The sequence below is a fragment of the Podarcis tiliguerta genome, assembly GCF_965153285.1.
Source record: "Podarcis tiliguerta genome assembly, chromosome: 3".
Classification (NCBI taxonomy): Eukaryota; Metazoa; Chordata; class Lepidosauria; order Squamata; family Lacertidae; genus Podarcis; species Podarcis tiliguerta.
Genome location: NC_139536.1, coordinates 103,588,512 through 103,606,381, shown reverse-complemented (window position 1 = coordinate 103,606,381; position 17,870 = coordinate 103,588,512). Strand labels below are relative to the sequence as shown.

At 41.9% G+C, this 17,870-nt stretch overlaps 1 protein-coding gene across 6 annotated transcripts in view; it reads left to right on the top strand.

Annotated features, from left to right (window-relative positions):
- MACROD2 (mono-ADP ribosylhydrolase 2) overlaps window positions 1-17,870 on the top strand; it is a 987,387-nt gene that overhangs the window by 109,961 nt on the left and 859,556 nt on the right. The gene's annotated exons all lie outside the window — the stretch shown is intronic.

Genomic DNA, 17,870 nt, shown 5'->3' with positions numbered 1-17,870 from the left:
TGGAGTCTAGCTATATTAATAATCTGCATGTGGGAATGAGCTTTGCCTATGTGTGCATGCTTTGGCCGTACCCACTGCCATTATGCAGTCCCTCAACAGTTGTCTGAGAGGGAATGCGGTCCTCCTTTATAGAGCAGGTAGGTTTATCACCCTTGATTTAGACATAGATATGCAAATAGTACACTCTACTGTACTGACAATGCGGGTGGGACGCGGGTGGCGCTGTGGGTAAAAGCCTCAGCGCCTAGGGCTTGCCGATCGAAAGGTCGGTGGTTCGAATCCCCGCGGCAGGGTGCACTCCCGCTGTTCGGTCCCAGCACCTGCCAACCTAGCAGTTCGAAAGCACTCCCGGGTGCAAGTAGATAAATAGGGACCGCTTACTAGCGGGAAGGTAAACGGCGTTTCCGTGTGCGGCTCTGGCTCGCCAGAGCAGCGATGTCACGCTGGCCATGTGACCCGGAAATGTCTTCGGACAGCGCTGGCCCCCGGCCTCTTGAGTGAGATGGGCGCACAACTCTAGAGTCTGTCAAGACTGGCCCGTACAGGCAGGGGTACCTTTACCTTTACCTTTTACTGTACTAATATATTAGAGCAGCTGTCTCCAAAATTGTGTCTTCCAGATGTTTTGGACCACAGCTTCCATTTTTTTCTAGCCATTGGTCATGCTGTCTGGGGCTGGTTAGGATTTGTAGTCCAAAACATCTGGTGGACTCAAATTGAGAAAGGCTGCAGTAAAGTGGATAAAACTGGAATATTAATAGGTACCAAACAATTTTTGTAACGCTTTAAGAACTTTTGGATCAGATTATATTTATTAGCCCTTTCCAAGCAGCCTTGCAAAAATGAAGATTTGATCACAGTTTTACGCTTTTCACTCCAATATTATATTTTGTATGGCTACAAATTATGCCCGGGAATTAATCAACTATTTATTTCATGCAGGAGCAACTCTCCAAATTGACTTATTTTGACTTATTTTTGATAATAGGATTTTATCTCTAAAAATGGTGTTAGCAGCATTATTGCTCTTACCCAGCTAGTGCCATTTTAAGGAGAGGGAACCCTAGGGGGCAGGGTCATAGCTCTATAAGTAGAGCATCTGTTTTGCATGCAAAAGGTCTCAGGTCCCCAACATATGGCATTCCTGGGAATGACTTCTGTCTGAAATCAAGTATACTACTCAGGTATATTCCTTAAGAGTCTAGGTTTTTTTTTTTTTTTTTTAAGTGAATCTATCAAGATTCTGACTGGTAACTAAAAAGCAGATTTTTGTTATATTATGGATATAGTGGTACCTCGGGTTACATACACTTCAGGTTACATACGTTTCAGGTTACAGACTCCGCTAACCCAGTAATAGTGCTTCAGGTTAAGAACTTTGCTTCAGGATAAGAACCAAAATCGTGCTCTGGTGGCGCGGCGGCGGCAGGAGACCCCATTAGCTAAAGTGGTGCTTCAGGTTAAGAACAGTTTCAGGTTAAGAACAGACCTCCAGAACGAATTAAGTACTTAACCCGAGGTACCACTGTATGCATTTAAGTTCTGCTAATGCATCTCACAACAGGTCTTATGTATCCTCTATAGGTTTTTAAATTTCTCTTTTTCGAAAGCTTGAGGAAATATATTCACAGATTGCTGTTGTAGCTATTTTTGGAGGATCAATTTACCTGCCCTCTTTCACCCAAATTCACTGATGCCCCCTGAAGTGGCATAATTTTTTATGCCAGTGATATGAGATAAGAGAGTGATACAAAGGGTCAGGGAGGAACAGCTGGCACTGCTCTGGACCCAGCAGCTGTTGTTTGTTGGCAAAGCTCAGGGCTAGGAGCTTAGTGTAGGAGGCTTAGCTAACTAGTCTGATATGAACAAGAACAAGGTGGGGCAGGTTTCCCAATGTGCAGAAGAATCCAACTTAAAAACGACAACGCAAAATAAGTCTGTTTCTTTGATTTCTTGTTACCGTATTTTTCGCTCCATAAGACACACCTAGTTTTTAGAGGAGGAAAACAAGAAAAAAAAATTATGAATCTCAGCTTCCTCGGGAGGAGAGCGATCCCGGCAGAGGCTTGGGAGGGAAGCTGCACGCCAGCCAGCCATATGGTTGGCAGGGACGCAGCTTCCATCCTAAGCCTCTGCAGGGATCGCTCTCCTCCCGCGGAGGCTTGGAAGGCTTTCCTTCTCCCCACTTTTTCCCCCCCTCTCCACCAAGCAGCACAGGCCCCTTTTCCAGCCTCCTCCTCTCTGCCCCTTTCTCCCAAACTCCTCAGGTGACATCTGCAATTTTCCCCCTTCGCTGCTGCCTCTCCTTTGCCCTCTTACCATGACTCTCCGCTTGCGGCAACCTACCTCCTCTCCCTTCGCCCCGCTTCTTGGTCCCACTCCTCTACGTCCTCTTCCTCCTTTATCTCGGCAGCTGCCTCTTCTCGCCATCCTCCGGCCAACATCTCCGGAGCCATCAAGGGAAAGGGGAGACCATCAGCAAAGCCTCTCTCAAAGAGAGCAGCCCGGGAGTGCGAGGCAACGTCACACAGCCTGCCCACTGCTCCCAAACCTTCCTGGGGCTTCAGGGGAAAGGGGAGGCCATCAGCAACCCGGGTGGGTGGGGCAATGGCGCGTGCCACACTCGGGCAATTCGGCTCCAGGGACCACACATTCGCTCCATAAGACGCGCATACATTTCCCCTTACTTTTTGAAGGTACCTTTTATCATATGTGGTGGGAATGGAAGAAAGTGAAATGCTTTTGGAATATGATATATGATAAAATTAAGAAAATGTTGAAATATACATACATTAAAAAACCGAAGCTTTTCTACTGAGAATTGTAGGTACAGACATTAACAGACAAGATACTAAGCTTTTCCAAAATGCAACAAGCAGCAAGAATTTTATTAGCTCAGAAGTGGAAACAAGGAATTACTGACAAAGGAAGAATGGCAATTGAAGTTAATGGAGTATGCGGAACTGGCCAAAATGACAGGAAGAATTTGAGAACAGCAGGACCAGAAGTTCATCAAGGACTGACTAAATTTGTAAAGACAATTTTTAAAGACAATTTTAGTCAATAAAACATGTTGGTAGGATTGCAAGAAGCTTTGTAAGGAAAGGTATTAAAATCACTGCAGAGAAGAATAAGAAAAAATGATGCTTTGATGTTTTTGATTTGAAAGCAGTGGTTAAGTAGTGAAAATGCAGAAATTTGAAATGAAAGATAGAAAATCATAAGGAAGGTTTGAAGGAAGTCATGGCCCTAAAAAGGCAAATTGTATAATATAAAAGGAGAGATTGTAATGGAAAGCATTATTGGAAAATTAATAAAACTGATATGGCAAAAAACCAAAAAAGACATTTCCCCATTTTAGGAGGAAAAAAGTACGTCTTATGGAGCGAAATATACGGGATATATATTTTTTAAAAATATCTGTTGCTAATCATGATAATGCTGGTCATGCTTGCTTCTTGATCTCAAGAAGCCCGGACATAAAGTAATTTGCTTGACATACATAGAAGAGTTTGGATTTGATATCCCGCTTTATCACTAACCGAAGGAGTCTCAAAGCGGCTAACATTCTCCTTTCCCTTCCTCCCCCACAACAAACACTCTGTGAGGTGAGTGGGGCTGAGAGACTTCAGAGAAGTGTGACTGGCCCAAGGTCACCCAGCAGCTGCATGTGGAGGAGCGGAGATGCAAACCCGGTTCCCCAGATTATGAGACTACCGCTCTTAATCACTACACCACACTGGCTCCACATATATAGGAGCAAAAGAAGCTGTATTGTACTGAGTGAGACCCTTAGTTCATCTAGCTCAGTGTTGTCTCCATTGATAGGCAGTGGCTGTCCAGTATTTAAGGCAGGAACCTTTTCCAGCACTAGATATGCTAGGCACCGAACCTGGGATCTTCTTAATGCAAAGCTGCCGCTCTACTAAGGGTCTGGTTTATGATAGCACGAAAATTGGCTAGGCTTGGGATGTGGCACCCATTATGTTTAAGTTGCTCACTAAGAAGGCAAAGCCCATTGTGCAGATGATTTTCAATCAGCGAAGACACATAGTCCAGAATTAGATTACGTATCTACTCATGGTTTGAATTGTTTGTAGACTCTGATTTAGCATCTGATGACTTACAAAGCTATCCTGCTTATCTTGTTTAAACTTTAAAAGAGATTAAGTTGCCCAAGTAACTATTTTGCTCTAGCAGCACAGATTTCAGAGGTTTTATTTTCATTCACTTGTAGAGGACTGAGAGCCTTCAATGTGCTTTGATCAAAAACAGTTCCTGCAATGCATTTCCAGTAGATTTGTTTAGGAAGGAAGAAATGTTTCGTAGCACTTCACATAAAAATGGTTGGACTCAATCAAAATGAGGGCTGTGTTGCCTCTGGTATGGTACCTGTTCTGAGTCTGGGAGTTGGATGCAGTTCTTCCCATTCTTTATCCTGTCGTCATAACTGCACCATGACTCGACTGCGAAAATCCCACAATTATTTGAATGCAAGATCATCTGAAATCCCCCTCTTGTGTAGGTTTTAAGGATCGGAACTAGGAAAATCCTATGTTGAATCACAGACAGATAAAAGATTCAAATTCAGTCTTTACATTGTATAAGTGGCAAGGTGAGCAGGAGAAGAATTTAGGGTGATGGATGAATAAGTGCAGAGGCCCGAGGCCTGTTTCCAAACTGTAGGTACATTCCTGGAAGCTGAGTATTGTCTAGCCTTTACATGTGGTAGCATTTTTCTAAATGAATGTGGAGGCAGATAAGATTTTACAATGACTAACTTTTAAAATGACTAGATTTTAAAATGACTAGCTTTCATACGTATTGGAAAAGGGGGTCAGAACATGGATCTTTTGTTGCCATCTCAATGCTGCTGGAATAATGTTGATTGGACCTTCAGTGTAAGAAAAATAATTTTCTTTGGTGTATAAAGTTGCTAAGTATTATGTGAACCCCCCTTTGTTTTAGAGGTTCAGCATCATGAAATATCCCTCTTCATTTCCAATTCACGCCTTAGTCTTTAGTTGTGGAAACCCAATATCAACCCAGAATCATGGTTTACCTCACTCAAGACAAATCACTAAGTGTAACCAAGGTTTGCCGTGTGGCTTGTCTGGAGAGAGCTAAACCATGAACCCAGGTTTGGATGACACACTAAGCCAAACTATGGCATAGCACAGTACATCACAGAGGAGCAAAGTGGATGCAGTCTTCTCTCTAGGAGCCTGCATGTTTGTTCACTTGCACCAGTTTGTGACTTGGCTTAATGTTACAGTACACACAAATAAGGATGGTGATCTGTAGTGAGCTTTGGCCACAATCTGCAAACAGTTTATGATAGTTATGAAAAACCAAGCCAGTTTATAGCCAACAATCCTATCCTGTTCCCCAAAGCTGTTTGCAAACTCTGTTGACAACAGGAGGAACCATTAGATTTGACTTCTTTTCGTCTTACCTCCAGTGAATGAATTCGCCTTTTCCTATGCTTGTTACATTTTGCTTTAAGCAGCAGTAGATATTCTTACTGCAACTGCATAATATTACTTTGCAAACATTTCCATAAAGTAACAGGCTAGTAAGCCAGCTAGATCATAGCTGTCATAAAAAGGAGTAAAATTACAAAATAAGAAAACAGGATTATTAAATTGTATATTATTAAGAAGCCATGCATTTTTAGTGACTTAAGTTCTACTGTCACAGTCTTATAGTCAGCTGAAACACAACATCTCATATAATGTTGTGATGAAAAATCATTTATGTCAGATACATCATATAGCCTGCAACAATTTGGTATTCAAACTATTTGGCATTTCATTACTTTGAAGTTGTACAGATGAGCAGATTTCTGCCATGCATTTATATACATCACCAACCTTTCTCTGAAAAATTGCATAGATTATTTCTGCATCTCACATTACAGTACAAGTTTTTTTGGTGTGTTTGTATCTGCATCAATTATCTGTTTAAATTTTCACACGGTGTTATGATTACATCGATCCCTTCTTTGTTTTATACTACATATTGGCAACTCAAAATAGTCAAGAAATTTTATTTACAAAGAGATTTAAAGACAACCTGATTTATTGTGGTAATCAGCTTTTGTGGATGTGGACTACATACAGCATAACCAGTTTCATGGATTGTTGCTGTGTCCACACACATTCATGTGAATTTTGGCAAATTGTGCACATATGTGTGCACATACAAGAACACCGTGTTTGTAAATACTTGGGCTAAAACACTATGAAATTAGTGAGTGGATGACATTTATTTGCAGAGCCCATACATATACTAATAGTGCAGTCACTGTGATAATGGTATTTTTCTAGTGTGACAGAAACCTATACTCAATTAAGTTAGAACAGAACAGAATCAGATTTGCTGATAATTTCCTGTTCAGCAATTACATGCTGATGCCTCTCTTTGAAGTCTTTTTGTTGAAGAATATGACTTTGAGATCAATAGCTGGGCATTACTCGGGACTGAAATAATCTCCCTCTGGCTGCAAACTGTTGCCGTTTTTATGTCAGATGTATGTCCATTCTTGTGCACTCACCTATTTGTCCTATGAATGCAACAGTGATAGCATTTTCTGCGCAAGGGAATCTGCCCTTGATATTATGATTGATGTTTTTGGAGTAGCCATGCCTGTTTAGTTATGGGGATTGAGATGATGTCAAGATTTCTTGCAGGGCCTGTTCTGAGTTTTTGTGTCTGTTAGGTGACTTAGGGTGTATCCACTCTTACCTTTTGTCCTTCTCTTTCCAGGCACAGGTCCACTCTTAAAAGCGCCATGTCCAAGCCACTTTTTTGCCCTGGAGCCTTCCCTGAAAAAATGCTTTCTTTAGCGTTCAATCGGAGCAAACATCAATTTGGGTTTTCTGCAGATTGCTGTTTGCTCTGATTGAGTTTTAAACAGCAGGTTTTTGCAGGGAAAGCTCTGGAGAGAGAAAAAATGGTGCTTGGATGTGGAGCTTTAAAGCATTGATCATGCCTGGAAAGAACAGAGGAAAGGTAAATGTGGATAAGCCCTTAATGTTGCTAGTGCGGTTGTTTTGTACTAAAGAGCTGCGGTAAGCACGGACAATCAACCCACCCAAGGATTGTGTATTTGTGAGGCAAGGGAACACTTGCCTCAGTTAAATTCAAAACCACATTCACCCTTTTCCAGAAATTAAACCTTTTCATTTTCTGAAAGGGAAAGGACTATTTAATTATGCCACATAGGCAAAAATAATAGTTTAACTTCAGTCAGGGCTCACTTGAGTTTAGCATTAAAATATATTTTCAGCGCTGTGGCTTGGTCTAAATGTGAAGGAATAACTACATATTATATGGGGTAGAATTGCAACTTACGTTCTGGTGATCACGCATAATGACCAAATTGTGTATAGACAAAATACACTGGGTACAATGGTGGGTGGGATTGCTAAAGCTTTCCCCGTATTCCTGCCTCCTTTCCACCCCCTTTTTAATTTTTTTGCCAAATGTGTAAAACTGAATGCGTACAAGTTAAATTTCTGTAAGTTGCAGGTCTACTGTATAGAGCCCTTTCCACCACCGAGGTATGCTTATTTTGGAGTGGCAGGAGAACATATTCTAGTTTTGGTGAGAAGGAAGAGAGTGTCAGCTAATGTGATATCAGGCAGATACCTCAAACCCCACACTTTTTCAATTTAGAAAATCATTGGGAAACTCTTCCTCAAACTCAGCCAAGAGAAAGCAGGCAGTACAAAGCAGTTAGTGCATTGCTTGTCATAACTGAAATTCCAAAGCTAGATTTTTTTCTGTACATGGCATTAAGTGTGTGTGTGTGTTGTGGTTCCACTTCATAGTTCACACTCAGGGGCTCATTCCCCTCAGATTTAAAGTAACATTGGTGAGACACTACTCCCCCCACCTCACATTAGTGTAAGCAGATGTTCGTTTTTCTGAATCAATCATTGAAATAACCATGAATCATGAACTGAACTATGTGAGCAATCACAAATAAGGAAAATGTCTTGATATCTTTTATTTAGGTGAGTGTGTGTTGTTCATGCGTGCAGCACAGTGCAAGGGAGTAAGTTCCAAAACCATTGCCAGACCAAAACAGTAGGCCTGGTGTGCAATTCAAGCTCTGCCAGTCAGACAGATAGGCTTTAGTCATTATTAGACCACTGGTTTACTGTCTCTCTCTCTCTCTTTAAATAAAGAGACAAGAGTCTGAATGAGCCACCTTAGGGCATAGGTTGCCTTGTCTCTCTTTGGGCTGTAGACAGGGAACAAGTCTCTCCCACACAATGAGCAGGTGATGTGGGTTGCTTTTTCTTACAAAGCAGCTATTGTTGTGAAAGTGTGGAAGAGGAGCACATTGGCTCCATAATTATTACAGATTCCTGGATGCCTATCTGAATAGATGATAAACATTCAGTCTCTCACATCCAGGCAAGGAAGCTAATGTAAATAGTTTGGGGGGGGGCATTGAGGGTGAAATACAATGGATGTTGACAAATCAGCTTTGTCTGGAGATTGGCTAAGTGAGAACCGAAACCTTGTTTTCTACATCAGCAAGTACCGTATTTTTCGCTCCATAGGGCGCACCTGACCATAGGGCGCAGCTAGTTTTTAGAGGAGGAAAATACGGAAAAAAATATTCTGAATCAAATGTTGCACTCAACTATTTAAAGCAGCAAAGCGGGCGGCTCCTGTCCACTTTGCTGCTTTAAATTGAGCCTCAGAGGAGGGTAGGAAGAGGAACCATGGCTTATCTAAGTCCAGTTAATAATGCTGAGCCTGAATTATGGCCATCGAGATTAGCCTGGCCATCTCAGTGGAAATCTGGGGAGGCTGGGGTGGACTTTCAGTGGTCAAAGTGTGGTTGTGTCTTCCTGCCCGGCATCTATTTCCTGCCGTCTTTCCCCCTGCACCCCTGCACCCTGCTTCGAGGGAAGGAAGCGGAGCCATGGATCCTCTGCTCGCAACTGCAGTGGATTCCCTCCACTTTGAAGCAGCAAAGTGGGAGAGGAGCTGCTTACACAAGTGTAAGCTGCTCCCCTCCCACTTTGCTGCCTCAAAGGGAGCCCAGGAGAAGGGAGTCTGCTGCATTCCCAAGCAGAGGATCCATGGTCCCCTTCCTTCCCTCCTCTGTAGTTGCTTTGAAGAAGGAAAGTGGGAGAGGAGCTGCTTACACGAGTGTAAGCTGCTCCCCTCCCACATTGCAGATTCAAAGCAATCACGGAGCAGCGGAGGATCCATGGTCCCCTTCCTTCTCTCCTCCGTAGTTGCTTTGAAGCAGGAAAGTGGGAGAGGAACTGCTTACACGAGTGTAAGCTGCTCCCCTCCCACTTTCCTCCTTCAAAGCAATCACGGAGCAGCGGAGGATCCATGGTCCCCTTCCGTCTCTCCTCCGTAGTTGCTTTGAAGCAGGAAAGTGGGAGAGGAACTGCTTACACGAGTGTGAGCTGCTCCCCTCCCACTTTCCTCTTTCAAAGCAATCACGGAGCAGCGGAGGATCCATGGTCCCCTTCCTTCTCTCCTCCGTAGTTGCTTTGAAGCAGGAAAGTGGGAGAGGAACTGCTTACACGAGTGTAAGCTGCTCCCCTCCCACTTTCCTCTTTCAAAGCAATCACGGAGCAGCGGAGGATCCATGGTCCCCTTCCGTCTCTCCTCCGTAGTTGCTTTGAAGCAGGAAAGTGGGAGAGGAACTGCTTACACGAGTGTAAGCTGCTCCCCTCCCACATTGCCTTTCAAAGGGAGCCCGGGAGGAGCTTCCCCCACCTCCCGCAGAAGCCGCGCGCTCTTTAAAGGGGCTGCGCGGCTTCTCCTAGCTTTTCTGGGAGGTGGGGGGATTCCCCCAGCTCGTAGAAAAGCCTGCAGGAGCTGCACAGCCTTTAAAGAGGGGGCTTTTCCCCCAGGAGGGAGAAGGGACTGATACGGCCAGTCAGTCCCTTCTCCCTCCTGGAGAAAAGCCCGCAAGAGCGCACGAAGCTTGTTTCCCGCCTGCCTCCCCCCTGCATTCGCTCCATAGGACGCACACACATTTTCCATTGCTTTTTAGGAGCAAAAAAGTGCGTCCAATGGTGCGAAAAATACGGTAGTAATAAAGTTGACAGTGTTGCATGAGCTCACTTGGTAGAGACTGAGCTTCTTAATCTCAAGGTGATGGGTTCCAGCCCCATGTTGGGCAAAGATTCCTGCGTTGTAGGGGGTTGGACTAGACGATCCTTCCAACTCTACAATATTATGATTCTATGACTGGACTTAAGGTTTTCCACTGAATAAAAAATGATGAACAATAGTTTAAGATGAAAAGAGATGTAAGGGCCCTTAAAACAGTAGATTTAGATAAAATGTCATTACTTTAAAGAGAAAGAAAGAAAGAAAGAAAGAAAGAAAGAAAGAAAGAAAGAAAGAAAATCACTTTAAAGCCTAGAGTTCATCATATTTCACTATCAGGCTTTTTCACATGCATATTATTTAATTGTTAGCTTCCATTTGTGTGCATCCTTGTTTCAAATAACTTGTATGCCTCTCCTTCCGTATGCAACCTATAGTTCAAGGTAGCTTATAAAAAAGAATCATACATGTTATTTTTGTTCATATTTTGTTGACTTAGAATTATATCAGAAACGCAAATGAATTTTTTTTTAAAAAAGAAAGAACCATAAATAAAACTGAAAACCACAATAACCAAATAGTTAAGACAGCAACTTTAAAAATGTAGCATTTCCAAACAAAGCTCCAATCAGTGAGCACTACAGGCAATGTAGCAAATTGAGATGAAGTATTCTGCATAATCATGTTTAAGGACATACTCCAGCCAGGCAAAAGCACTAAATGAAGGTGTTGAACAGTGGCAATGAGGGGTATGGTCCAGGGGGGAGCACAATCTGGAAAGAGTCTTAAGGCCTCAGGTTTCATTGATATAGTCCTTTGAAAGTCAAAACTAACACTGTGTCTGGAAACAAATAGGGCATGTGCGATTTCCCCCCTCAATTCTTGCTCCAAGCTACCACATTTTGACCAAGCAGAAATTTCCAAACCCTTGTTTATTATATTTTCATTTTGTTTCTGTTCCGCCCTTATTCTGTCATGAAACTCAACACAGTGAGCATGTGATTCCCAGGTAGTCACACATCCAGGTACTGACCAAACCTCCTTAACATCATCAAAGTCGCGGCTTCATGTGCCTTCTGACCACATTGCAGTTGCTGTGATGTAATTAAGGCCTATGTTACCATAGCCAAATCTGCCCTGTCCAGAAATTGATCTAGCTGACATACGAGTCTAAGCTTGGAAATCCCACTGTTCCCCCTCAGCCGCAGCTGTCATTTGAACATCCAAAGTCAGAGCCAAGACCAAGGGAAATTCAGATTTCAAGGCAAATGCTATTCCATCCAGTATTCAGAATATGATTGCCACTGATGTCCCTTAATAAAAATAGGGCTTTTGAAATGTCTATTCTTCTCCTATTAAAAAATAAAGAATTCGTTGAATCAGGCTTTGGCCCATCTACTCCAACACTGTTTCCTTCTCCTGTGGCTATTAGGCCATATCTCCCTATCTCCTAACATCTGGTAGTGAGTGATAATACTGTTGCCTGTGAACATGGAATTTTTGCTTTATCTGGATAAAGTGCTTTTTATGATAGAACCTGAATAGGCATATTAATGGGCTAGAGAAGCTAATGCCACAGGTATAGTATAACTAGGGAAACAGTTTCATATGAATAACTATTATTATTACTATTATTATTTATTGAATTTATATCCTGCCATTCTGAAGGAGCCCATTAAAAAGAGTTGTCATTGCATTGGAACTTGAAAATAGAAATAAAAATGGAAACTTTACACATGTTTATTAACAAAGAAATGTATTGGCAATCAGGAAGACCTGTTAGAAAATAGGTGTGGATGGTACGTGTGTATGAATACTTTGATAGGCAAAATTGCACAATTCACTGTAGATCTGAGAATGCGATTAAAAGTCATCATATGGCTTTATTTTCCCAAATGCAGTGTTACCTATTGAATGTCCTTGCATTGTTAATTGTGGTACAAATGCTGTACAGAATGAGCATTCTTAATTGGCAATATGTATAGCAATGCAAGCTTTTTATGTTTCCCCAGTGTCTTCATCTATTATGAATATGTTTAAAAATTGCAATCCACTTGTGCCTCAAAGTAATTTTCTGTCGAGCAAGAAAGCAGAATTAGATACTCTGCTGAAAGCATGCCGCTTGCTTTATGCCAGTACCCCAAGTTTCACACATTAGTAAATTCTTTCCATGTATTAATCAATCCATAATCTATTTTAACGTGCGCAATTATGACCAAATGTTTGAAAAATTAAAATGCCTATCAGTAAACCCTCTTGTGAAACTTTCTCATTATTATCTTTGAACTCTTAAGATGGCATGATAACTGCAAAACCCTTGATAGTGTCTAAACAGATGGCGTATTATGATGGTTGCTTAGTGCACTGAGAACATTATAAAGGGAATACCAGGAGAAAATAGTAGTGTGCCCAAGTGGCATTTTCCATCAAATCTCCAAATTGATTTTTGAATACAGTATTCAAAGGTTTATATGTGTAACAATTTCTGAGAAGGAAACTCTCCAGAAATTCTTTTAAATAATTATTTATTAATTTATTTATATACTGCTTAATGCCCAGGTAGTGTAATGCCCAGATAGTTTTTAATCAGTTTGTAAAACATAAAAACCAATTGCACACATTGTTAGAATACATTACAGTGGTAATGTTTTGTGAACTACCATTTCTTGTAGAACATCTTAAACTACAGTCGCACCTCGGAAGTTGAACGGAATCCATTCCGGAAGTCTGTTCAACTTCCAAAATGTTCGGAAACCAAGGCGTGGCTTCTGATTGGCTGCAGGAAGCTCCTGCAGCCAACTGGAAGCTGCGGAAGCCACGTCAGACGTTCATGTTCCAAAGAACGTTCGCAAACCGGAACACTTTGCGGCATTTGGGAGCCAAAACATTCAAGTCACAAGGCGTTCATCAACCAAGGTACGACTTATAATTAAAAATCCACAATAAAATAATTTCATTAAAACAAACAATCATGATTAAAATGTGCAAAAACTAACATCCAATCTTGTTTTAAAAACATAGAAATTAAAGCAGGTAAATAATCAGGAGATCAAGGGAATAGCTGCATCTTCAGAAGCCGTAATCCAACAGCTATAGTCCAGCCTTGAGGTTGCCAATGCATGGGCAGCTGTGGTCAAACTATCCTAATCCAAGAATGTCCCTGTTTTATCAGTCAACACTGGTAAAAGGCACTCCTAGCCACTGAGGATACCTGCACCTCCATTGACTGAGCTAGATCTGGGAGCGCTACAAGACTACACACCTGAGAGTGCATGCCCATCTAAGGCAAACAACTGACTGATTTCCTGGACCTGGGAGCCCCTCACCCACTATCTTGCCAACATTCAGACTCAGTGTATGTAGCCAACCACTGCATCCAGGCCCCAGTTACCACACCCAATTGCTTTATAAATATGTTAAACAGCATCAGAAACAACATTTGTTGTTGTTGTTTAGTCGTGTCCGACTCTTCGTCACCCCATGGACCAGAGCATGCCAGGGACTCCTGTCTTCCACTGCCTCCCGCAGTTTGGTCAGACTCATGTTAGTAGCTTCGAGAACACCATCCAACCATCTTGTCCTCTGTCGTCCCCTTCTTGTGCCCTCAATATTTCCCAACATCAGGGTCTTTTCCAGGGAGTCTTCTCTTCTCATGAGGTGGCCAAAGTATTGGAGCCTCAGCTTCAGGATCTGTCCTTCCAGTGAGCACTCGGGGCTGATTTCCTTAAGAAGGATACGTTTGATCTTCTTGCAGTCCATGGGACTCTCAAGAGTCTCCTCCAGCACCATAATTCAAAAGCATCAATTCTTTTAAAACAACATAGGACCCTGTGAAAAAAATTAATACAAAAGTATGTATTTTTTAAAAAAACCTTTGGCATTCTGTCCAGTTTACTTTTACAAACGTAAATACAAAGTTGCAGAAAATAACATGTACTGTATACACAATGATGATTTGTTAACATAGAATCATAGAATCATAGAGTTGGAAGAGACCACAAGGGCCATCGAGTCCAACCCCCTGCCAAGCAGGAAACACCATCAGAGCACTCCTGACATATGGTTGTCAAGCCTCTGCTTAAAGACCTCCAAAGAAGGAGACTCCACCACACTCCTTGGCAGCAAATTCCACTGTCGAACAGCTCTTACTGTCAGGAAGTTCTTCCTAATGTTTAGGTGGAATCTTCTTTCTTGTAGTTTGGATCCATTGCTCCGTGTCCGCTTCTCTGGAGCAGCAGAAAACAACCTTTCTCCCTCCTCTATGTGACATCCTTTTATATATTTGAACATGGCTATCATATCACCCCTTAACCTCCTCTTCTCCAGGCTAAACATGCCCAGCTCCCTTAGCCGATCCTCATAAGGCATCATTTCCAGGCCTTTGACCATTTTGGTTGCCCTCCTCTGGACACGTTCCAGTTTGTCAGTGTCCTTCTTGAACTGTGGTGCCCAGAACTGGACACAGAACTCCAGGTGAGGTCTGACCAGAGCAGAATACAGTGGCACTATTACTTCCCTTGATCTAGATGCTATACTCCTATTGATGCAGCCCAGAATTCCATTGGCTTTTTTAGCTGCCGCGTCACCCTGTTGGCTCATGTCAAGTTTGTGGTCAACCAAGACTCCTAGATCCTTTTCACATGTACTGCTCTCAAGCCAGGTGTCACCCATCTTGTATTTGTGCCTCTCTTTTTTTTGCCCAAGTGCAATACTTTACATTTCTCCCTGTTAAAATTCATCTTGTTTGTTTTGGCCCAGTTCTCCAATCTGTCAAGGTCATTTTGAAGTGTGATCCTGTCCTCTGGGGTGTTAGCCACCCCTCCCAGTTTGGTGTCATCTGCAAATTTGATCAGGATGCCCTTGAGTCCATCATCCAAGTTGTTGATAAAGATGTTGAATAAGACCGGGCCCAAGACAGAACCCTCTGGCACCCCACTAGTCACTCTTCTGACTAGTCACTCTTCTGACTAGTCACTCTTCACATTGTGAATGTGATTCTGTTTGAAGTGATAGATAAGGGATTTGATGCTTAAAAGAATCCCTCCTCAGCCATCATACCATGTGGAAAGTTTCTTTTACTAGATCTCAGTGTTTTTTAGGAACACATTGAATGCTGCTCTTTCTAGTCATCTGTTTTTCAGGACAAATTGTGTTTGGCTGCATTTCCTATCCTCATCACCAAAGGAGGGAAGGACAGGGCGTTCAAAACTGATACAGTACAATTCAAAAATAGTGGATGATTGAGGGAGGGCTTTCCTGAACAAGCTATTTTAATCTAGCACTCTGCATAGGAACATGATTTGGTTTTCTAGGATTCAGGATTTCCAGTGTATGTGTGAGGAGGCGGGAGAAGAACGGCTGCTTTCTGCATAGTGCTCATCTTGTGCCCTTTGTTCCTCCTGCTGCTATTTTATGCTATCTTCACTCCCATTTTGCTACATCTAGATGCAATTTTCTGCAAATACATTGTTGCATGCTACCCTAATATTTGAGCAGTTTGAGATTTCAGGGGTTCTATCCAGGGTTTGTATTTCCTTTTGGGAATGAGGCACAGCAGAGACTATGGTGTCTTTATGGTATATGGTTTATTTACTCATATATACAACCTGAGCCTACAATGGACATAGCAGCAACACCCTAAAAAGGTCTTGTTTGTCCAATATCCATAGCTTTGGATTCACACAGGAATCAAACATCGTGCTCTGCCTCTATGGCTTTCCAGTTTGCTGCTTTACTTCCAGGTCACATCACAGCCAAACTCGTCTAAGTTCTGGTTTTTGTCCTTCTCATTATCTGCGAATAGAGTAAGACAAAAAATAATTACACATCATTTGATTATCTAATGTAGCTAGTGCGGAATACCACAGCAAGGCTTCCGGTGGCTGTCTCTGTCCACTTGCTATCTTAAACAGAGCCCCCTTAATCCTTTGTTCTCTTAATGCCCCATCACACAGAGGATTAACTCACTAGCTTACCTTATATTTTAACACTTGCTGGACCCAGGGGTTAAGGAAGTTAGCCTGGCTTGATTAGAATTTAAAACTTGCTGGATCCAGGGATTGTTGAGGTCTGGCACCCACAAACTCATAACAATATTCTGAATTAAAAAGTGAAATGGAAAAAAGCAGCAAGTGGAACTTAGCAGCAGTGGGAGCTGCAGCAGAGGAGTGAGGCAAAGCCTCAGGGATGGTTTTAGATTTGTTTGCAGTGTATTTGTTTATTGCATATACATTCCTCTTTAAGGTGGCATACATGACCCCCCCCAATCATTGTCTAATCCCCACAACACCCCTGTGCGGTAGGTTAGGCTGAGGAGCAATAACTGGCCCATGGTCACCCAGTGAGCTTCATGGCTGAGTGAGCATTCCAGGTCCTAGTGCAACACATTAACCATTACACCACACCACACTGGCTCTCATACATGTGCACATGTTCTTTGGATCACAGACATAGGTAGCTGTAGTTGGGTAAACACTGAGTGTGTTAATTCTGATGAGTAAACACAGCCTCTGAAGAGACAGATCACAAAGACAGAGGCCCACTCAGTGCAGCCATGAGGAGCAAATGATAAGTGTTTCCTTCTACTTTCAGTTAACCACAGCTTATCACAAACTCTAAACTGTTTCATCTTAACTATGGTTTAGGGAAACAACCCAACTTCATAAACTGCAGTGGGTCTTATTAAAGTCAGACTTTTTTGGTCTGGGAAAAGGTGAAATCAGCCTTGCGAAAGGACAATATCAATGCAATACAGGAGGAGGGAAGATACTCATTCAACCAAAGGCCTGGGTAAAGAGATGCATCGTGACCAATCATTGCAAAGTATATAGTGATGGTGCAGAATGCGTCTCAGAGGGAAGGTCATTCCATAATCTGGGAACAGCAGAAGTAAGGCCCTCGTGCACCACTGTCCCTTGTACCACAGACAGTGGCTGCACTGCCAGCAGGGTCTCAGGACAAGTCAATGTGGGAGGAGGCACTCCTTTAGAGATTTAGGGCTTAATATATCAACATTAATGTCCTATATTGGGCTTGGAAGCAAACTGGCAACTAGAAGATCTTTCAAGGCTAGTGTATAAAAATGTTTGGACAGAGACAGCCACCGGAAGCCTTGCTGTGGTATTCCGCACTAGCTACATTAGATAATCAAATGATGTGTAATTATTTTTCGTCTTCCTGTTCCTGCAACTGCTGCTTTTTGTTTAATTAAAAAAACAACTGCAATATTGTAAGCAGAAAGGAAGATAAATAAAGCATGGCATGGATATTTCATTTATTTTGTCTAGGCTATTTAATTTGAGCGCACTGAAAATTAAAGAGTTAACATAATCTTCAGTAATTAGGAGATACTTACAAATAATACAGCTTTACATCTTTGAAACAAAAGACGGTTTTGCAATCTATTTTTGAGATTGACAGTAGTTTGAGGTGGAGGATTTATTATGTCTTTTTAATTATAATTTGCAGAGCTCAAGCTTAGAAAAATAAACTGTGTTGAATCTTGATAATATGGGCAAAATACCAATTAAATATGTACAGTTTTCTGCTGTTACTCATTCAGTGTGAACATTTTCTAAATATGTCCTTTGTTTAGTAACTTATTATATCCCTACTATTAGAGCAGCTTTTATTTAAGTACGCTTTTGAAACTCTGCATTTGCCAATATTGAGAAGGCTTTTGTTCCTAGTTTGGCAAAATATGTCCCTAGAGTAAACTGTATTATGCATTTCAATTTTATGCTGTCCATTGTTCATTCTAATAATTTTGTCAA